Raw genomic sequence first — 21,825 nt, 5'->3', positions numbered from 1 at the left:
GCCTGCTCCCTGACCCGTTCTGTACCTGCGACTCCCGTCCTGCTTTCTCCTGGAACCCTTGCCTGTCCCCGACCAGCCCTTTGCCTACTATCTGCCGTTTTGTCTCCTACCAGCCTATTGCCATCAATAAAGCTGGTTACCGACTATCCCTGGTTTCCCGTGTTCTGCATTTTGGTCCTCAGCTCGTTTGTGACACCGGCCAAATTACGTCAGAATGATCAGCATTCGATACTTAACAGACCTACTAAATATCAGGTTTAACTGTCAGGAGTAGCTAGTGTTATCACGATACCAACATTTTGGTTTCGATACCAAGTCAAGAATTGCGATTCCGATTATTTTTCGATACTTTTCTTAAAAAAAAGGGAAACAGTCTTAAATGTAATTATTGTGCTTTATTTCACACCAGAACCATAACCATAACACACACTTTTAAACAATGAGAACAATAAATTAAATAAATGACAAGAATTCGTATTAAATAAAATTAACACATTTCTTACAGACAGGCCTCGTGGTGTCCGAAGGCTTGCCCTCACTGTCAGAGATATCGCTCAAATACATCCAAATGTAGCTTCTGGCGTCTTTTTTGTCAACAAGCCGAGGCGCAGCGGCAGTTGCACTCCCACTTGCACTCCCACTTGCAGCCATGCTTCTAGTTTTCTCACATGCTCTGGCAGCTAGCGCGTGCACGAGAGAGGGGAGGCACTTGAGCGTGCTTGAGAGGGGCGGGACTGCAGGAAGCAGAGCGCTGAACACACACGGCTCTTATTAAAACGGCGCTTTCTCACCTGAGTACTTTTCCCCGTCATTCTTAAAGTACCGATACTAATGAAACGGAGGAATCGTAACGTTTTTAACGGCAGGGTATCGCGGTACCTTTAAAGTATTGGTACACCGTGCAACACTTGTCAGGAGTCAGTGTCTCTCCCCCAAACTCACACAATTCGATATGAACTGAAGAGCCGCATGAAACTAGGCAAAGAGCCGCATGCGGCTCGAGAGCCGCGGGTTGGCCACCCCTGCACTAGGCGGTGCACACAAGGTACACACAGCATACTAATAATAACTTTGTATTATTAGTGTAGGACACTTATGTATGTATAACATCTGAAGATGTGTAGTTTTATTCATGTTTTTACATAATTTTACAGGATATTGCTATACTATGTCTCATGCTTTACTTCTACACATTAATATCTGATTTGTAAAACATCACAGACAGAAAGCCATATCCGTCATTTAATGATCAGCTATTGAAATTGTGATTCCATAGATGTGTCTCCCATCACCCAAATTCCCTGACTATTCTCTCAACTCAGTATTTACATTCTTATATTCAAAGAAAATCAGTAATAAAACTACAAGTCCTTTTCTATCAGCTGTGCACCGTTATGGTGTAAATATAACCTATACCAATTGGATCAAATATAAAAGTCAGCCGAATTCGTAATGATACTGCAAGGAGACGTATTTTGTGAAAAGAAATGCAAGGTGTTGTTTAATTGTTGATATTTTTATGATCCACGTCACATATTCAGTTTTGGCGGCAGTTCTCCTGTTTGTCCAGAAGTCTTCTCATCAGGGCTCTATAAATAAAGAACTACAGCAGATGTGTAATATTTAATGCAGCCGAACTGTGTATTACAATGCCGTTATGTGATGACTTTCAAAGAGAAAAGCAAGAACACTCGGAATAAAGTATTATTATTATTTTATTTTTTTTCGGATATCATATCGCATTAACATCATATCCCAACATGCATTGCGGCTAAACATCCAATCAACGAGCTTCAAGCTGAGGATCTTGGGTAATCTGTTCAGTGGGTTTGTGTGTATCCTCAAAATGTCCCTTATAGGCCTACGTCTGTTTCCGGTGACTTTATTTACGGCTAAAAAGCATGCTAAAAAGCCCAAGATTATAGAATTAAACGAATAAATAAAACAAGGATAATTGTGTGTTATTGTTGAGTAAATAAGGAAAAAAGATTTTCAAAAATACAGATTTCAGTATTTTGAGGCTCTAAGCCCCATTTCTTTTCCTCACAGATGGGAAAAAAGTCCGACATTATACGATTTAAAATGAAAAACATAAAACACTGGCATGTAATTTACGTTAGAATAAATAGAATCGTTTTGAATAATAGATGAGTAAAATCTACATCACTTTACAGCCCCGCCCAGTTTTGGGGAAACCAACGGTGTCATTTGAACGGCGATCAAGCCTGAAGTCACAGAGATCTTCTGTTACTGTCCTTTCTTCTTAGAGGAAGTACAGAAACACGTAACTCTGGATTTGTTTTAATGTTTGAGCTGCAATAAACGACACAGCAGCTTTTTGGCATGTTAAAAACTATTATTTTCTGCCTCGCTCATGAGAGTAACAGCTGGTGAAATTACAGCCTCGCCTACTGATTTCAAATGTGTGCTCTAAAATGATATTTATAAATGACTATTATCATTATTATAAGCAAGACAATAAATGGCAAAGATATGTAGAAAATAAACGTATTTAAGATACGTTCATAAGTAGGGTTGGGTATCGTTTGAATTTCCACGATTCCGATTCCGATTCCAATTCTACTTTTCGATTCCGGTTCTTAACGGTTCTCAATTCCGATTCTTTGAGGGGCAGGGTAAAAAAATGATACATGCTTCTTCCACCAAAAAAATTACATTTATTCGAGAAACTTTTACACAGGTTAGTTTAAAGTAATATTCACATTAATCAGTCTGTTTATATTCACTGCTATGTAACTTTAACCTGAGAACCACTGAAGCTACAACAGTGCAACAGTCCAACTTTTAAAAACAGTTCTTGTTGAGAAAAACAAGCATATCTGCCTCTCAGGCATACCGGGAAGAAATGTTTGAACATTTTGAAGTAAAATGCTTCAATCTGGTGCACACGCAGAATTACTAGAGACTAGATCTTGGGGGTATAACTCTAAACACCCATATGAAAAAGATCGGTTTACATTTTAATAATTAAATAACAAATAGCCTACATGTAACGCATTTTATTTTTGTTGTTCATTCATATCTTATTTTACTATTTTATTTATGCATATTTTTTTATCTCTCCAGTTTAAAACGATATGTCTGGTTTACTGTCCTATAGTATAGGCCTACATTGGAATGATTTCAAACCTGTTTTATCCCAATAATTATAAAGGAGTGCCTTGGAAATATGTGTTTACATAAATTGTGACCAAAACGTTTGAGACCCACTGAGATAACTTAGACTAAAGTGAACTATCTAAACACTCAGAGTCCTTTACCTCACTGGGCTGGGCTCTCAGTCTGACTGGAGAGGACTCTCCATCCACATCATTGTAGAAACATCTTCTTCTTCCGTGAGAGCAGCTAGCACCAGATGCTAATAACAACAGCGCCCTCCCTTTCTCCCTCGCTCACTCGCACTTTGGCTGTGAGCTGCGGTTGCCAGATAAGCCAACATCCCCCATTTTCATCACTTGCAGCGCCCATCGTACAGGGCAAATGAAAAGTGTAACCGGGATGAGAAGGGTGTTACATTTACTTAATTATGAATGTTGTTACATCAAGGCCAACAATTAGGATGAGCACCAACGGTCAAAACATTTTTTTTTTCTCCCAGAGCTGTCAGCGCAGCGCCTCCACAGATCTGGCGCCCTCGGCGAACATTTATAATGCCAGTGCGACGGGCCGGCCCTGGTCTCAGGTTACACTGTAGGAAATGTAGATACAACGCTACATTGTCCGCCCCGCTGCAGTCATACAGTAGGCTACGGAGAGCGGCGAGAAACATTTCCTCAGGAATCGAAAAGCGGAACCGAAATTCACATTTCTAAATGATGCCGTTGGAATCGAAATGTTGGAACCGGTTCCGAACCGGAACCGGTTCTCGGTACCCAACCCTATCCATAAGAAACGTAACGTGGGAGAAATATGCTTCTAGAAGATATGTAGAAAATAAACGTATTTGAGATACGTTCATAACGAACGTAACGTGGGAGAAAATACGTTTCTAGCTAAACGTAATTGAGAATGCAGTTTAGTTCTGTGGGAACGTAATTTTTAGGAGACAGGGTTGCGCATTCACGCTCAAACCCGCTTGAGGAATGAACGGTGTGTGGAGGCATATCTGTGACATAGGAAATAAGCCTGTGCTGTCTAATCAACCGTCAGGTTTTAAAGACAGCCGGTTTGTGCCGCGAGCCCTGTTGCCTAATAACCGACAGGCTATGAGGCAGCCGCTTATGTCATCCGGAGGAGAGCTCTCCTGAACCGAGGGAACGGGGAGATCTCATTAGGCGGCTGCCTTTCCGATGATCTCCGGAGTTCCTGGAGAATACCGCCTATACGGCAGAGCCGAGATGGCGGATAGTGTCAGCCCGGCAGCCGAACCTATAGCTGACACCGGGCCTCGCCCTGTCTCCCCCGTCCGGAGGAGAGGGAGGATGGGGCCGGGGGAACCACATGGTGATCCGTGAATGGAGGGGAAGGAGTCACCTGACTGCTGCCCGCCACTCGGATCCAATAATCAAGGGCTTGGCCAATCATCCCCGGCCGCAGCCGCGAGAGCGTTCGCTCTCTGCTGTCTGTGGGCCAGAGGAAGACGGACACAATGAGTGCACGACACCTGGGGAGTGAGAGCCGCGTTTGCGTGCTCCAATCCCCGGCAGGACTCACCTGTATCGTCTGTGTAAAGCCGCTTCCTCCCTGGAGCGAGCCAGCCACAGCCGGTCGTAATTCATATGTCGGCTAACACCGAGCCCCGCCCTGTCTCCCCCGTCCGGAGGAGAGGGAGGATGGGGCCAGGGGGAAATGTTTGCTTTCTAGTAAACAGCTCTGAAAAGAGCTTGTGCCTGTACAGTGCTTCTGCGACGGAGTGCTGAAGAAAAGTGGGAGCAGATTGTAGGGACTACTTCCTATTTATACGGAAGTGAGTCCGTAGGTGGGGCCCATAGGTGGGGCCCATAGGTGGGCGTGTATTTAGTCTGTCAGTGCTGCACACGTGCAGTGGGGATTACCCAATAGCGATAGCCTTAGAGGGCGAAGCCTTATACGAAATAGAACAGAGACACAATATTGTGTGTGGGGGTTGATGGAGGAGATAGCACTCCTCCGTGCCGATCCCATGAGTTTGCTTCAAAAGAAGGAACACTCAAAACAACCAGGACGAGGGTTAAACAATAATCTGTTTTAATTATAAAAGGTAATAATGCAATACAATATAATACATTACCATACCATACAAAGCCATATCATATCATATGCGTAATGTCAGGAATATGCCTACCCCTGCCCTGGTTCATGTGCTGCAAGACCCTCCGGTCTGAGCAGCGCGAGAAGAGAGGCAGAACAAAAGGATGAACAGGCTCTCAATACCAACACAGACAGGAAGGGGTGGAGTTTAACGGGTCGTCTTTTCCGGTCATCTCAAACAAACACCTCTGGCATTCACTGTCTCATATTTTTGCAGCCTCCACACACACATCCCCCCACATTTGGGTCTTGCTCACAAAGATAACACAAAGATTTCATCTCTCATATCTCCAACTTCTTTTTACACAGACTGCTTATTATTAATACAAAGTAATTAAACCCACACATATACTATTCAAGATGTGTAGACTTCCCTGAAACATGACATGCATGTTTTTAAGCAGAATCTTAAGCAGATCTTAAGCAGAATATACTCTCATCCACCCAGCCCCCTGTCCTGCATACCTACACCTCCCCCACAGAGCAATAAAACCCTGTTTACTCCAACCAGCCCAGAATGTTTATAGCCATTTTAGTCCTCACATTTATGAAAGGATAGAACAGAGAAATCAATATAAAACACAAACACAGGTATTGTTTGAACAGTATTCACTTAACTGCTACTATTGATAATTACCAGAGAAACTCAAGGGACCTCTTTTAATATCTGGAAATTGCAACAAAACTTTCTGCCATTTCAAATGTAACACACTTCTTAAATATCAGATGATAATAATCTGCAGGGTGTGTCCCGGAAAGTGATACTTGATACTGGAGAGTGGAGGATATTAATGATTGTGTTACATTTTAGCAGCGGTGCACATACCATTAATATGGGGACATGCCGGACAGATCAAGTAAGGGTGACGATCCACCCGCTGTGAAATTAATTTATCTTCCATATTTGCCGTACACTTGTTTTTACGGAAGTTGAGATGTTTCTCGGTTGTGATTGGTTGTTTCTCGTCACATGACGAGCGGTGCGCACTGCTGCAGTAGTGTACGTCAATGGAAATGAGCTCGCAATGCTGATGTGTATGGCTCCGTACAAAGTTGTACTCATTGCATTAGTATAGGCTACTGTAGCTTTTTACACTGGAGGCGCCCATCTCGGCAGAAGTCGGTTCATATTAACCTAAAGATACATAATTAAATGGTAAATGTCGCCTTTAAGGAGCAGACATTTTTTGTATTTGTGTGTGAATAATGAAATAATTTCAAATATGTTTTTCTGTGATAGGTAATTGGTGTGGAGAAGATTGACCTCAGCCTTCCTTTGAACATTGTTCCAAAGGCTCTGTAGTAAATGGTGAGTATTCAAATGTTTTGTGTGATTTACTTGACTAACTTAAACTTGACCTTTAACGAATTGAAAACTGGTATTAGTCTGATAATTTCTGAATATTTATTCATAACATTTACATACTGCAAACATTGCAGGGATATACACATTTTCTGATTTATTAGGCAAACGTTATTCAGAAAGAGGCAAAAGCCAAACATTCTGTGATAAATCCTCCTTCACAAAAGTGATAATGTTTTGTTTGTTGAAATGGCTATAAGGGTGTTTCTTATATGTAGTCTTATATTACAGTAATACTTATTTTAAGTCGCTTTGGAAAAAAATGTAAACTAAATGAAATGTAATGTAGTCTAACCTGGTTGTTCGCACTTGATATAAAAAGTTATTCTCACTATGGAGCCAAAACAGGAGTAATGTGGTCCCTTGTCCGTGCTCTGGTCAATACATTTTGAATCAGCTGAAGCAACTTAACTGAGTTTTTGGTACACCCTGATAATAAAGAGTTACAATAAGCTAGCCTTGAAGTAACAAATGCATGGACTAGTTTCTCTGCATCGTTTTGAGGCAAGCACACAACTACAATCATAACATCATTAGAAAATGAAATGATTTCATGATTTTCATGACTATGATATTTTGTTTTCTTTGATAAATGCGGAGTTTAAGCGCATAACAACCCTGCCCCTCCAATCAAGAGTTCTCTCTCAGCTGGATGTGCTATCTGACAAACTTCTGAAGGTTTTTGAGAAGAGAGGAGGACAGATAGGCCAGCGTCTAAACTGTATTATGTCAAACATGACTCAAGTAAGAATTCATTTTAAGGAAATTATACATCGAGTCAATAGTGTACACATTTCATTGAGCAAAACAGATTCTTTCTTTTCTTATTCCCCTTCACTTAGGTTGATGATGTCGATTTATTCCGGGATTGTCTTCTCAAGGGGCTGTGTGTGTACCTCAATGAGAGAGTTTGTGGTCAGTAGAAGTAATATTTGACCTTTTGATTTTTTTGTTGGGCGTTAAAATATATATAGCCAAAAGTATGTGAACATCCCTGTTTTTTGTTTAATAGCCAGACTACACTGAAAAGCTAGAGGGCTTTTAATTTAAAACAGATACAGGAAATGAAACATTTTTTATCAGGTCAGACAGGACTATATCAGATAACAAGGAGGCTTAAAAGTACTGAAATCTGACCAAATGTACTTGTTAAACACAGGGACTTAGTAATGGGTATATATATGTATTGATTTGTTAGATCTCACTCTGTTCCTTTTGTGACTGTGCGCTCTGCAGACAGAAGATGAAGACGTCATTCTGCGGTCTATTGAGGGGATTACAGTGGGACTTTATGCCGTCAAACACAATTCCACCATGAGACCAGAGGACAGATGAGACCAGAGGACAGATGAGACCAGAGGACAGATTGTCCTGGAAGGCCAACAGGTACTAACTGATGTGGACAACATTGCATTAGCTGCTACCATGTTATTTGGACTAATGTATGCAATGAACCTGAACGACCCTCCTAAACTGAAGTGCACGTTCGAAGTGCTCCAGAAAATGTTAATGGAGCTAGACGGCAACATGCTCTCCAAGAAAGCCCAAGCGTTTAAAAACAAACTGTTTGAGTGAGCTGTTGCCACGGACCATTGTGCACTTTTACAGCATTCATACTGGACTTTCATCAATACAACTGTCTTGCACTTCCTTTGCTCATGCTTTTTGCTTGATTTGCATGTTTCAGAAATGTGTGTTTTTCCTTGGGTCATGTGTTAGGGTTAGGGTTACAGAAACCCTCCTTTTTACGCAGCGGTCCAGACATAGACATCAAACAGTTACTTTGTCATTAGGGCAGGGATATCTAAATACTTTCCAAGGTTTGACATCATGAATTGTGCTACTTTTAAAGCAAGGAGCGATGTTTTCAAATCTGTAATCAAAAAGCTCCGCAAAAACTAAAGCAGTTCCTACCGTTGGCTTTTCAAACTGACAAAAGAAGCTCTAACTGTTTTTCAAATGTAACAGTTTGAAAAGCAAGCAAACTGTCTGATTGTCTTTAGTTTTCCACTGTCGTGTGATAGCAACATGGAGGATTTTAACATTAATTTTAATATATTTGGAGAGCACAGTAATTTGGAGGAATGGTTAGTGGCTGATGAGTCCCCAGTGAAGAAAAGAAAAAGACAAGAGGGACAAGAAAACAGCGGAGAAGTAACGGGCAGAAACAACCTGATCTCACCAGAATGCGTGACTCCACCACGACTCCTTAACACTGCATTGCGTGGTGGACATTCCATTTCAAAATGCTGTTTGTCGCTCGGCGTAAACTTTGCGCACTGCCACTCCAACATCCAATCACACTGCCACTCCAACATCCAATCACACTGCCACTCCAACATCCAATCACACTGCCACTCCAACATCCAATCACAGAGCTTGAGGACAAACACCTTCATGCCGATCTAGATCCCTCCGCTTCGCGTCGGGCTCCTGATCAGCCTGTCGGTGTTCTTTTCCCCATAATGACCGCGTCGCAGCACATTATCCCTTACATATTGTTCAGGTTCAATTACGAAACTATTAAAGTACGGGTCTGAGTCTGACCATATTAATTTGTGAATAAAATATTTGTAAATAATAATTAGAAGCTGAGTAATCGGCTGCGGAGCAAGCTGCTGACATATGGGCTCAGTGGGCGGAGTTACAGAGACAAACATACGTTTTTTATTATTTCTTAACATGATTGAGACTTATAGAACGTACACCCCTCAAGTATAACATAGTTCTACATGATTGATTCATGTTTTGACGAGAAACATGAATAAATTATGTTTCATATATTAAATGCATATTTGCAAATTGAACAACCCCACTTTCCCCTTTTTTTCAGTGCATGATGGAAAAACCAAAAGCTCACCTGGATGTGTGGTGGTTGTTAATATTGTTCTATTTCGTATATGGCTTCGCCCTCTAAGGCTATTGCTATTGGGTTATCCCTCTGCGCCCCCGCGCAGCACTGCCTGGGGCCAGAGCACGCGGACGCGGCTCTCAGCCAGCAGATCGCATGTTCTCACTGTGTTCGTCTCCCATCATCCGACAGGAAGCAAAGGGCGGACGCTCTAGCTGCTGCGGGTGAGGAGGACGACTGGCCCATCCAGAACAGGGACAACAACCTGTTTCTGGAGGCGAGTGGGGGGCAGGAGTCGGACGACTCCTACCCCGTCTCCCTCCATGGCTCGCCATGCGGCTCTCCCCTTCCCCCTCTTCCCCGGACGGGGGAGACGGGGTCGGAGCGAGAGTCAGAGGTGGCGGCCGAGCACGTGGTCCCCTTCTCCGTGTCCACGGCGCTACCGGCGTTGGGTGGCATTATGCTGGAGCTGCCGGAGATAATCGGTAAAGCAGCAGCATGCAGAGGCCTCCCCGTTCCCCGAGGACGGGAGAGGGTGGCTCTGGATGACATGGCCGGAGTATTTTCCCGGGTGCAGACGGGCAGGAGTGACCCGATCTGGCCGCGCTTCCCCGCCATTAGGCGTTACCAGGAAGGGGCAGCGGCGAACCCGAGGACCTTAAGGGCTCCGGTGGCCACCTTTGTTCCCTTCACTAAGGTGGAGGGGTTCACGGACGAGGTTTTTCCAACCACACCCGCTCTGGAACCGAGCTTAACGGTGTTTTTCGGGGTTAGGCAGGCCAACTTGGTCGCCGGACGACGCCCTATGTTGGCCACCCCCAAAGACCAGTATGTCGCCCGCCAGGCTGACCGGGCGCACCAGTGTGCGTTCCAGGCATCGGCAGCAGCGAATAACATCGCGTTGCTGACCAACTCGTCCCGTGCCTCCAGGGCACCGTCCCGCGCCTCCAGGGCACCGTCCCGCGCCTCCAGGGCACCGTCCCGCGCCTCCAGGGCACCGTCCCGCGCCTCCGGCCCCCCACCAGAGAGGGGGGGTAAGAAGGGAGTGAGGTACTCACAAAAGCCGGCCTTGACGGTTTGGGGGGAGTGTGAAGGAAATAAAAAAAGATTATTTCCCAACATGTTGTCTGAGTCATCAGTTACAAATGTATTTCACATATCCTCCACCCTGGGTGAACCAGCTGCCTATGACCTATCGGTTAATAGCCAGCTGAGTTCGTTACAAAAGCCTGCACTATTTAATCTATCGATTAATAAGCGGCAGAGCACAGTAACTACACCAGCTGCCTCCAATCTGTTGATTAGTAGGCAGCAGGAGTCGCTGCAGAGGCCTGATGGTTATGACTTTTCGATTATTAAACCACAGACCTCGCGGCATTCCTCTGTCCGAGATATGCCACCTACACACGGTACAATAAGCCCATGAGCGCCGTGGTAACGCCTCATGTGGATATCACTGCACACACCCCCATCCATCCTCTGAGCGTGTACGCGCGTCATGATGAGAGGCTGAGTGAAATGCAGCGTGTGGAGGTTTCCTCACAGCCCTTTCGCTCTAGGCCCACCTTGGGTTGCCTCACGGGCAGCGGCGGCGAGGGCTTTGGCGTGGCTCGTCGTCATGACAACCACAACACATCTCGAGCATGTGCGCCCGCTCTCAGAGTGTTTCTCGGAGTGGCAGCGCGTGTGTCTGATGGACAGATGGATGAGCAGGCTGATCAGCAGAGGGTACACCCTGCAGATCGCCTCCCCCCCCCCACAGTTCAACGGGATACAGGTGACACGCCTGTCATCCAGAGAACAGTGTCTTGCGCTCCAAGCAGAGCTACAGGAACTCCTGTTGAAAGAGGCTATTTCCAGGGTTCCCCAGGAGGAAGAAAATCAGGGGTATTACTCCCGCTATTTTCCTATCCCGAAAAAGACGGGGGAATGAGACCCATCCTCGACCTGTCAGCTTTCAACAAGGCAATAATGAAGAGACCTTTTCACATCGTCACCTTCTTAAACTAATGGCCTAAGTCATATTTTGGAGAAAATGTTTTTTTTGCCTAAATCATCTCTTCTTGATGCTGGCCACCTCTGGTAAAATTGCCTACATCCTTATTGAAAGGATAGTGCTGTTCCTACCCTGATAGTATAATGGCCTATGTCAAGAGTGTGACTGAGGCCATATATTTAAAAAAGAGAATTGCTTAAGTCACATTGTCTTGTGACTTAGGCAATTTTACAAGCTTTACAAAATGGCTGCTTCAAGAAAAAGAAAAAACTAACAGATAAATTAAGTTATTTTCATGGTTCAGGGCTTGTCCCCTAATGGGCAAGTGATGTTTACTATACTATAGGCTAGGCTATAAATGTTGTGTAGTTATATAGCTAATGTAGCTCCATGAAGATGTTCCGCTGAGTTTTGCCGACACACTCAGCCGCAGCTGCGTGGATCTCCACTCACAGTTCGCCACACACTCACGTGTGTGTGCTCAGGCTGAGTGCCGTGGTATCTCGCAGACCCCATGCAGCAACCAGGAAACGACACCAGTAATCGAGCTCACACTGTCCGCTCCTCAAGCCTCAAAAGGCGGATCAGCGAGCCCGGCAACGTCTTGCCAACACAGCACCCAGACCGCATGCAGCATTCTCATCTGTTTGTCATTACTGGTGTCATTTCCTGGTTGCTAACAAACGCCATTGTAACACATAATCACTGATGTTCCGCTGTAACGGTGGTGGACTCATCAGAACAGAGTGGGCGAGCTGACCAATCAGAGCACAGTGGGCTCATAGGGAGGGGGGGGGGCAGGAGCTCCAACAAGCCGTGTAGGACAGAGAGTGAATACACAGACTATACAGAGATGCTGTTTGAGAAACCAATGTGAGTTTGGAACAATGTAAATATATTCTAGTAGACCTCAACAATGGAATTATGATCAGTCGAAATGGCCATGACATGGGACCTTTAAATGGAAAAGGGTTAGCTGCAATTAAAAACACAGCAAAGAAGAGCTGGAGGGAGTAGTGAGGAGAGGCACATGCCTCCTCAGGGTTTCATTTACTTGCCTTTTGTTTTATTTAGCTGAGATTTAAGTTGTACCTTTTGAGTTTGCTATATTGAATTAAAGGGCCAACAACGTCCAAACTGCCCTCTCTTTTCTGAGTCTCTGTATGCTCTTCTAGCATTTGAAACTATTAGTGGCCGACCCAGCCCCATGGTCTGTCACAGTAATGCGGAAAAGAGAAGTGCACTGTTTTGCCTAAGTCACTTACTCCAGAAGTAATAAGGCCTAAGTCAGGTTTTAAATTGCCTAAGTCACAACAACATGTTCGTAAATTAGCCTAAGTCATCTAATCCTCTTATTTTACACAATTGACAGACAGTGTTATTTGTACATCAATAGTCATATATTGTCATAACCTTTTTGTGTGAAATAATTAATATATATCATATATTCTATATTTGGTTCAGTTTTTTGAAAAACTTTCAAATATGACTTAGGCCATTAGTTTAAGAAGGTGACGACATGCTGACAGTCAAAAAGGTATTCACCAGGGAGACTGGTTCACCTCTATAGACCTACAGTAAAGGATGCATACTTCCATGTACCCATCATCCCGCAACACAGGAAATTCCTGCGGTTTTCATTCCAGGGAATATCGTACCAGTACAACCGTCTGTCGTTCGGTTATTCCCTGGCTCCTCGCACTTTTTCAAAGTGTGTAGAGACGGCGCTACGGCCGCTACACAGAGGAGGGATGAGAGTACTATTTTACCTGGACGACCTGCTGCTGCTGGCTCGCTCCAGGGAGGAAGCAGCTTTACAGACGGTACAACTCATATCGCATCTGTCAAAGCTGGGTTTCATAATGAACTGGAAAAAGAGCTGTCCTCTTCCCTCCGAGAGTATTATTGACCTGGGGGTGGAATTAAACTCAGCCCGCATGAGAGCACGACTCTCACGGCAGAGAGTGGAGAAGCTGACAGCTCTCCTTCAACATGTCACACCCCGCAGCGTGGTGACGTCACTCTCCGTGATGCGGCTGCTCGGCATGATGGCAGCAGGTCACGGGGTGATTCCCCTGGGTCTCCTGCACATGAGGAGACTGCAGAGGTGGTTCATCAGCCTGTGCATTGACCCCGTACGACAGAAGAGGCGCATGGTGGTCATCCCTCTGTCCATGGGTTCAGACTTAATCTACTGGAAAAGTCCCCACGTCCTGTCAGAGGGGGTAGCCCTGGGCAGAGTTATGTCACACACCTCGGTGTTCACAGACGCATCGCTCTCAGGGTGGGGAGGAACGTGCATGACGCAGGCAGTGGGAGGACAGTGGCCGGCTCACATGTCTTTCCACATAAATGTGCTGGAATTAATCTCCGTACGGAGAGTAATTCAACATTTTGCCCCGTTGCTGCGGAATCAGCATGTGATGATTCGCACAGACAACAGAGCCGCGGCGGCCTACATCAATCGCCAGGGAAGTGTACGCTCAGCGCAGCTCCTGAACACAGCCAGGCGGCTGTTGATCTGGGCGCGCGCACACGTGCTCTCCATCAGAGCACTGTATGTGCCCGGAGAGCTGAACAAAGGGGCAGACCTCATGTCCCGAGGAGGTCCTCGCCAGGGGGACTGGAGCCTCCATCCCGAGCTGATCGCCCAGGTTTGGAGCCAGTTCGGGAGGGCGGAGGTGGATCTATTCGCCGCACGTGGGAACGCGCAATGCGCACTCTGGTTCTCCCTGTCAGCGCGGGACCACCCCCCTCTGGGGGTGGACGCATTCGCACATCGACCATGGCCCAGGGGACGGCTGTACGCCTTCCCACCAGTCCCGCTGATTCCTCGGCTCCTGGACCGGGTACAGGAGGAGCGGCTGTCAGTGATCCTAATTGCCCCGGAACGCACGGGAGCTTCCTGGTTTCCATGCCTACAGCGTACGCTGTCAGGCAGGCCATGGGAGATCCCGTGGCGGGGGGACGCTCTCTCACAGGTGGAGGGAGCGATCTACAGTCACCCAGTGATAGGCCAGCCCTTATGAGCATGGCCCCTGAGCGGGAACACTTAGAGAGGTGGGGTCTCTCTCAAGATGTTGTACGCACCATTCAGGGAGCCAGGGCCGCGTCTACCAGAGCGTCCTACACAGCCAAGTGGGCAGCGTTCCAGCGTTGGTGTGTAGAAAGAAGCCTGGACCCCATCACGTGCCCCCTGCCTCACGTGCTGTCATTCCTCTAGCTGTTGTTGGACAGGAATTTGGCGTTCAGCACAAACAAGGTATATGCGGCTGCCATATCATCTTGTCACGTGGGTTTCGGAGCAGGGACGTTGTTCAGTCACGCCCTGATGAAACGGTTTCTGCAAGGGGTACGAAGACTCAGACCGGTGTCACGCGCACTGGCGCCTCAGTGGGATTTGGCTTTGGTGTTACGAGCACTAAGCAAAGCCCCATTTGAACCTTTAGAGCAGGTTCCCCTCAACATGTTATCAGCCAAAGTAGTACTGCTTTTGGCTCTAACATCGGCGAAAAGGGTGAGTGATTTATCGGCTCTCTCTGTGGCCCCGTCATGCCTCCGGATCCAAGGGGATGGCAGTTCGGCTGTGTTACGCCCTAACCCAGCCTTTATGCCAAAGGTCATCACAAGCTCTTTTAGGTCAAGAGTGATCACCCTGGACGGGTTTTTTCCGCCTCCTCATAAAACGGAGGAAGAAGCCACATCTCATCTCCTCTGTCCGGTGCGCGCACAGGTCTGCTATGTGGCGCGCACGGCGGCATGGCGCCGAGAGCAGCTGTTCCCCCTCTATGATCGCAGGATAAGGTGGGACCTTCGTCTCTACTTTCTCACAGCGGCCGGTATGTATTGTTCCCAGCCTTCACCCCGTCGGGAAGATAGGCATGTTTTGCTATGTTCCAGGGACGGTGATGCGCCATTACGCATGGCACAACAGGCAGGGGGTGTTATTGAGCAGGTGTGTCTGTGCTTCTAGTGCCGGGCGGACCCAGTGGGGCGCAGACTACATCATGCTTCGCCCTTAACCCAATAGCGATAGCCTTAGAGGGCGAAGCCATATACGAAATAGCCCTGGGGTTACCTACTGTAACCCAGCTTCTATGAGTAATGGCGCAGCCCTCTAAGCGCTGGGCCCCACTGGCTCTACGAATAGCTGAAGAAAAGTTATATTGTATGGGAGCAGATTGCCGGGCCACCTTCCTATTTATACCGGAAGGAGGCCCGAGGGTGGGGCCCACCTAGCGGGTGGGCGTGGAATACAAGTGTTTCAATGCTGCGCGGGGGCGCAGAGGGATAACCCAATAGCGATAGCCTTAGAGGGCTGCGCCATTTACTCATAGAAGCTGGGTTACAGTAGGTAACCCCAGTATTGGAGAAAAATACATGAATGTTGTTCAAAGAAATGTGTTTGTCTTTATTGACTATTTGTTTTAAAATGTTATGATAAATGCTGTAGATATAAGAGATTAGGATGGATCCTGTAGAAGAATGTATGACATGCCTCTATTCACATGAAATAAATAATCTTATGTACCCCTTGAGCACTAGGTAGATTAAACAGAAAACTATAGCATGTATTTTAAACAAAACATTAATGTGGCTTTAACAGGTACAAATGAAATATACTGACTGAGTATATTAAAAGCCTAAAATGAACATTAAAAGTCATGTTGGTTAAACATAGGGTAAATGAATATACCTATATTAAAGGAAATATTCACATTATCATAACAATTTCATGTTTCTTTGACATAACATAGTTGTGTGTCTCTAACATAATGGAATAGTTTTGAGTACACATGATTTTAATATGTGCAACCGATCTCCATGTTTTTTATTACTTAAGTCCAACAGACTTTTTAGAGTGAAGCTTAAATAAAGAAATCATGTTGCTTTAACAGGTACAAGTTAAATATACTGAGCATATTAAAAGCCTAAAATGAACATAAAAAAGTCATGTTGGTTAAACATAGGGTAAATGAATATACCTATATTAAAGGAAATATTCAAATGAACATAACAATTTCATGTTTCTTTGACATAACATAGTTGTGTGTCTTTAACATAATGGAATAGTTTTGAGTACACATGTTTTTAATGTGTGCAACCGGTTTCCATATTAAAATCATGTTAATCCAACGGCCTTTTATTTCAGTGTGGAGCAGTATTGGAGCAGTAACAAGGCTATTATGTAAGCTGGCACTTCTACTAAGCCAGACAGGAAGCAGTTTAAAAAACGGTCGCCATGCAGGTTTGAAGTGTTGAGGACTAAAGCGTAGTAGCCAATGGTGACAACAATCCTGCAGAGACATTCAAGACAACAAATTGAGTACACATAGGATGGGAGACACACATTTGGGATGGATCTGTAATATTTACATTGTTTTGTAGAGTGATTTTTTGAGTTAAAGAGAAGATTGTAGACATACCACAGCATTGAGCACAGCACTGTAATGGAGAACATATTGCAGCTGCTCACAATAACTGAAAAGTTGTATTTCTTGTCTTTCCTAGACATTGTATCGTCAATCTTGGAAAAAGAAGAAAATGCATTTGCAACAATTAAAAGCATCAAATCCTAAACTGTGAAAATAGCCCTGCCACTCATGAAACACACATTTTAAAATAAAAAGCTTGGATGTTAGAATCAGTCAAATGTAGTTGAGTAAAAAGTACAGAATTCACAAAACAGAATAGTATATTGAGTTGATACTTGACTATAATTACCTTAGTGAAATTGCTGACCTGAAATGCAATACTCTCAAGACTTGGATGTGGTGTCTTGGCAATTGTGTTAGTTGTGTTTGTTTTATGTCTGTCATTTCATGTTTAGTCAGGTATGTAATTCCAAGTCTAGTGAGGTTTCTATGTAGAGTCAGGTTTTCATGTTACTTGTCGTCTTGTCTGTCTATTTTATGTGTCACGATTCTCATGTTATGTCACGTTTGTAGTTTTGTCTGTGTTGGTGTTTTTCTTGTCTTTGGGTTTTATTGTGTAAAGTGTTCACCCCCGTTTCCTGCCTGTCTGCTTTCTGTCTGTTTCCCTCCCTGATTACCCGATTGTGTTCACCTGTTGTCCTTGTGTTTCTCCTCCCCTGCCCAGCTGTGTCTTGTTCTGTGATTACCCTTCTGTGTATTTAGTCTAGTCTTCCCCTGTGCTCCATGTCGGTTCATTGTTTCCCCTCCATGTTATTTCACGGTCTGTGTTCCTTGTGCAGCTTTATTGGATATTTTGGATTCTGCCTTGTTTTTGCCACAGCTTTATTATTTAATAAAGCTCGCTTTTCATTATTCTGCATTTGAGTCCTACCTGCTTCACCCATTCGTAACAGAATGAACCGACCAAAAATGGACCCAGTGGATATGGAAGATTTTGAGTTAGATCTGTTCGATCTAGACTTTTCCCTTCAATGTTATCATGCCGAGTGGAAAGGAACTTCTTCTAGAAAGGACAAAGAGGCTATTCTCGAGAGGGCACGAATGGAGGTGGCCGAAATGCCTTGGTTGAGGAGTTCGTTGCCGGAGTGGTTACAGCTTTTCACAAGTTGTCCTGAGGACTGGTCCGACGCATCTAACCCTTTCCTCGGATCCGACTACGGTCCTGTTGGAGGTCCACGGAGTCTCCAAAGAGCCTCTAGGAGACGCAGGGCCAGGATTCCAGCCCGTGCTCCAACAGCCATGATCCGGGCTTCAGTTCCGGTTTCCACAGCCATGGATCCATGCACCAGTACCGGCCCGCAGAGCTATGTTTCCTTGCTCGATTACCTGGCCCACACAGCCATGGTCCAGGCCTCGGTTCCGGTTCCAGCGGCTCCAGTTCCAACCTCAGACCTTTTCTCAGGAACCCGTCTGGCGTTTGGAGGTCCACGGAGCCTCCAAAAGGTCTCTGGAAGATGCAAGGCCAGGATTCCAGCCCATACTCCAGCGGCTCCGGCTCCAGTGCCGGTCCCAGCAGCCATGGTTCCGGCCCTGGTTCCGGCCTCAGCAACCATGGTTACAGCCCCAGTTCTGGCCCCAGCAGCCATGGTTCCGGCCCCAGTCCTGGTCCCAGCTGCCATAATCCCTCCTCTAGTCCCTTCTCTAGTCCCTTCCCTAGTCCCTCCTCAGGTCACTTTCCTAGTCCCTTCTCTAGTCCCTTCCCTAGTCCCTCCTCAGGTCACTTTCCTAGTCCCTTCTCCAGTCCCACCTCTAGTCACTTCTCTAGTCACTACTCAAGTCCCTTCCCAAGTCCCTTCCCAAGTCCCTTCTCTAGTCCCTTCTCTAGTCCCCTCTCGAGTCCCCTCTCCAGTCCCCTCTCGAGTCACCTCTCGAGTTCCATCTCTAGTCCCTACTCAAGTCCCGCCTCTAGTCAATTCCCTAGTCCCATCTCTAGTCCCTCCTCTAGTCACTTCTCGAGTCCCCTCTCGAGTTCCCTCTCGAGGTCCCTCCTCTAGTCCCTCCTCGAGTCCCCTCTCTAGTTCCCCTCTCAAGTCCCCTCTCGAGTTCCCTCCTCTAGTCCCTCCTCTTGTTCCTCCTCTAGTCCCCTCTGGAGTTCCGTTTCTAGTTCCCCTCTCGAGTCACGTCTCAAGTCCCTACCCAATGTCCTGGTCTGTTGGAGGTTCCGCTGGGGGTCCTGCCAACTCCATGTCCTGTCCCGTTGGAGGCCCCGTCGACTACTCCTCTGCCGGGGGTCCTACCAATCGTATGTCTGTCCCGTTGGAGGTCCCGCCGTCTGCTCTCCTGCCGGGGGTCCTGCCAGCTCCTTGTCCCATCTCGTTGGAGGTCCCACCGACTGCTCTCCTGCCGGGGGTCCTGCCAACCCTTTGTCCTGTGCCGTTGGAGGCCCCGCCGACTGCTCTTCTGCCGGGGGTCCTGCCAGCTCCTTATCCTGTCCCGTTGGAGGTCCCGCCGACTACTCTCCTGCCGGGGGTCCTGCCAGCTCCTTATCCTGTGCCGTTGGAGGCCCCGCCGACTGCTCTTCTGCCGGGGGTCCTGCCAGCTCCTTATCCTGTCCCGTTGGAGGCCCCGCCGACTGCTCTTCTGCCGGGGGTCCTGCCAACCCTATGTCCTGTGCCGTTGGAGGTCCCGCCGACTGCTCTCCTGCCGGGGGTCCTGCCAATCCTATGTCCTGTTCCTCTGGGGGTCCCGCCAACCCCTTGTCCTGTTCCGTTGGAGGCCCCACCATCACCTGTCTCACCGGGGGTCCTGCCAACTCCTGGTCCTCTTCCGTGGGGGATCCTGCCGAAGCCTGTCCCACTGGCTCCGGTTCCTGTTCGGCCGACACCGGGTTCTGCCCGGCCTCCGGAGCTGTCTGTTCTTCGCCCTCGAGCCCGGCCCCCTGAGAGCCTCGTTCTTCGCCCTCGAGCCCGCCCCCCTGAGAGTCGCGGTCTTAGCCCTCGAGCCCGGCCCCCTGAGTGCCGCGGTCTTCGTCCTCGGGCCCGGCCCCCTGACTCTTCCTGCCGCTGCTTTCGCCCTCATGCTCGGCCCCCTGAGTGCTGTGGCCTTCCGCCCGAGACCCCGTCCTTGGTCTCTGCCTTGCCCCTGGGCCTTCCGCCCGAGACCCCCTCCTTGGTCTCTGCATTTCCCCCGGGCCGTCCGCCCGAGACCCGTCCTCCAGACCCCCTCCACCCACCCTTTCTTGGCCCTAGTTATGTGTCCTCCCTCCGGTCCCCCTCCACCCACCCTGCTGGACCTTTTTTTTTTTTTTTTTTTGGGACGTCTGGGATCCGTCCCTTGAGGGGGGGGTTCTGTCACGATTCTCATGTTATGTCACGTTTGTAGTTTTGTCTGTGTTGGTGTTTTTCTTGTCTTTGGGTTTTATTGTGTAAAGTGTTCACCCCCGTTTCCTGCCCGTCTGCTTTCTGTCTGTTTCCCTCCCTTATTACCCGATTGTGTTCACCTGTTGTCCTTGTGTTTCTCCTCCCCTGCCCAGCTGTGTCTTGTTCTGTGATTACCCTTCTGTGTATTTAGTCTAGTCTTCCCCTGTGTTCCATGTCGGTTCATTGTTTCCCCTCCATGTTATTCCACGGTCTGTGTTCCTTGTGCAGCTTTATTGGATATTTTGGATTCTGCCTTGTTTTTGCCACAGCTTTATTATTTAATAAAGCTCGCTTTTCATTATTCTGCATTTGAGTCCTACCTGCTTCACCCATTCGTAACATTATGTCTGTCATCTTTAGTCAAGTTCCCATGTTTCATGTCATGTCTCGTTTTCCAATTTCCTGTTTTATTTTGTACTTGCCTCTTGTCTTTTCAGGCCCTGTTACTTCCTCACTTTGGGTGTTTTTCCGCCATCGTCAACGTCTGCCCCGCCCCTGATTGTTTCCACCTGTTCCCAATTCCCTCATGTTTAAATAGTCCTTGTCTCCTTTTGTCTTGTTTCAGTGTGCGTCTATGTCCAGAGACCCAGCGTGATACCAGAGAGGAGAGTTACCAGAGAGGAGGGTTTTGTGTCTTTGAAATCAAGTGTTTTGTTTTGTCCTCGCAAGAGTGATTTTTTTTGTTAAAACTTTGTTTTATTTTTCTCATTAAAATATGAGTCGTCGCATTTGAGTCCAGTATTTTTTGTACCCCGTTCTAACATGGACAACATGGACTCAGCCGACTCAAATATTTAAAGCGGATGTCGAAGGACAGAGAGCAGAGCTTGCTCACCATGCTGCACAGCTGGTCTCATTAACAGAGGAGTTGGTAACCTCACTGATCGCCAAGCAGAATTCCAGGAGGCTGTAACTAATCAAGTTAATCACCTGGCGGTTCAAGTGTACAGAGCTCTTGCCCAACTCGAAGCTGGATCATCTACACCAGGGGTCGGCAACAGGCGGACCGCGATCCGGACCCAGACGCCGACCTATACGGACCCGGAGCTATAATCAATACATTAATAGGGGATTTTCCGGCTCCTCCCGCTTTTGTAACGCTGATTTGGGTGACTTGTGTAATTCGTGGAGAACCGAAGAGTTTTTGTTTTGGGGGGGAGTCCGTCAGTCAGTCTGACTGACTGACGGACAACTTCTCACTTCAAAAAAGAAGAAGAAATCTAGACCGCAAAAATAATTAAACAAGCGAGTACCTGTTTCTCCTGGCCAAGGACAGGTTTGTTGAACACAACACGAGCGTAACGTGTCTTCACGTGGTATATGTCTCGTCTGAAAGGAGGGCTGACAGAGAGCACCGGAACGCCGCTCCAGCCCTTAAAATATTGCAATACCCATAAGGAGCCGTACACATGCCGCAGTGTTTGCGTGGCTGTGTCTTTAGTTGTAAGCACAGTGGGGATCTGTTGTTATTAGCATCTGGTTAGCTAGCTATGCTAACGGATTTAAAGCGCTTTTCTACAACCAGGTGGAAGAGAGCTCTCTCCTGAGAGGCTCAACCTCAGCGCAGTGAG

General features: G+C 46.8%; 1 long non-coding RNA gene across 1 annotated transcript; it reads left to right on the top strand.

Annotated features, from left to right (window-relative positions):
* Window positions 1-6,488: 6,488 nt before the first annotated feature.
* LOC117458979 (uncharacterized) lies at window positions 6,489-20,901 on the top strand. The gene is made up of 5 exons (XR_004553466.2): window positions 6,489-6,559; window positions 7,214-7,357; window positions 7,456-7,528; window positions 7,850-7,999; window positions 20,820-20,901. It is a non-coding gene; the product is annotated as an uncharacterized lncRNA (long non-coding RNA).
* Window positions 20,902-21,825: the final 924 nt, after the last annotated feature.

Source organism: Pseudochaenichthys georgianus, chromosome 14 (genome assembly GCF_902827115.2).
Source record: "Pseudochaenichthys georgianus chromosome 14, fPseGeo1.2, whole genome shotgun sequence".
NCBI classification, from domain to species: Eukaryota; Metazoa; Chordata; class Actinopteri; order Perciformes; family Channichthyidae; genus Pseudochaenichthys; species Pseudochaenichthys georgianus.
This window is presented reverse-complemented; position numbering and strand designations above follow the sequence as displayed.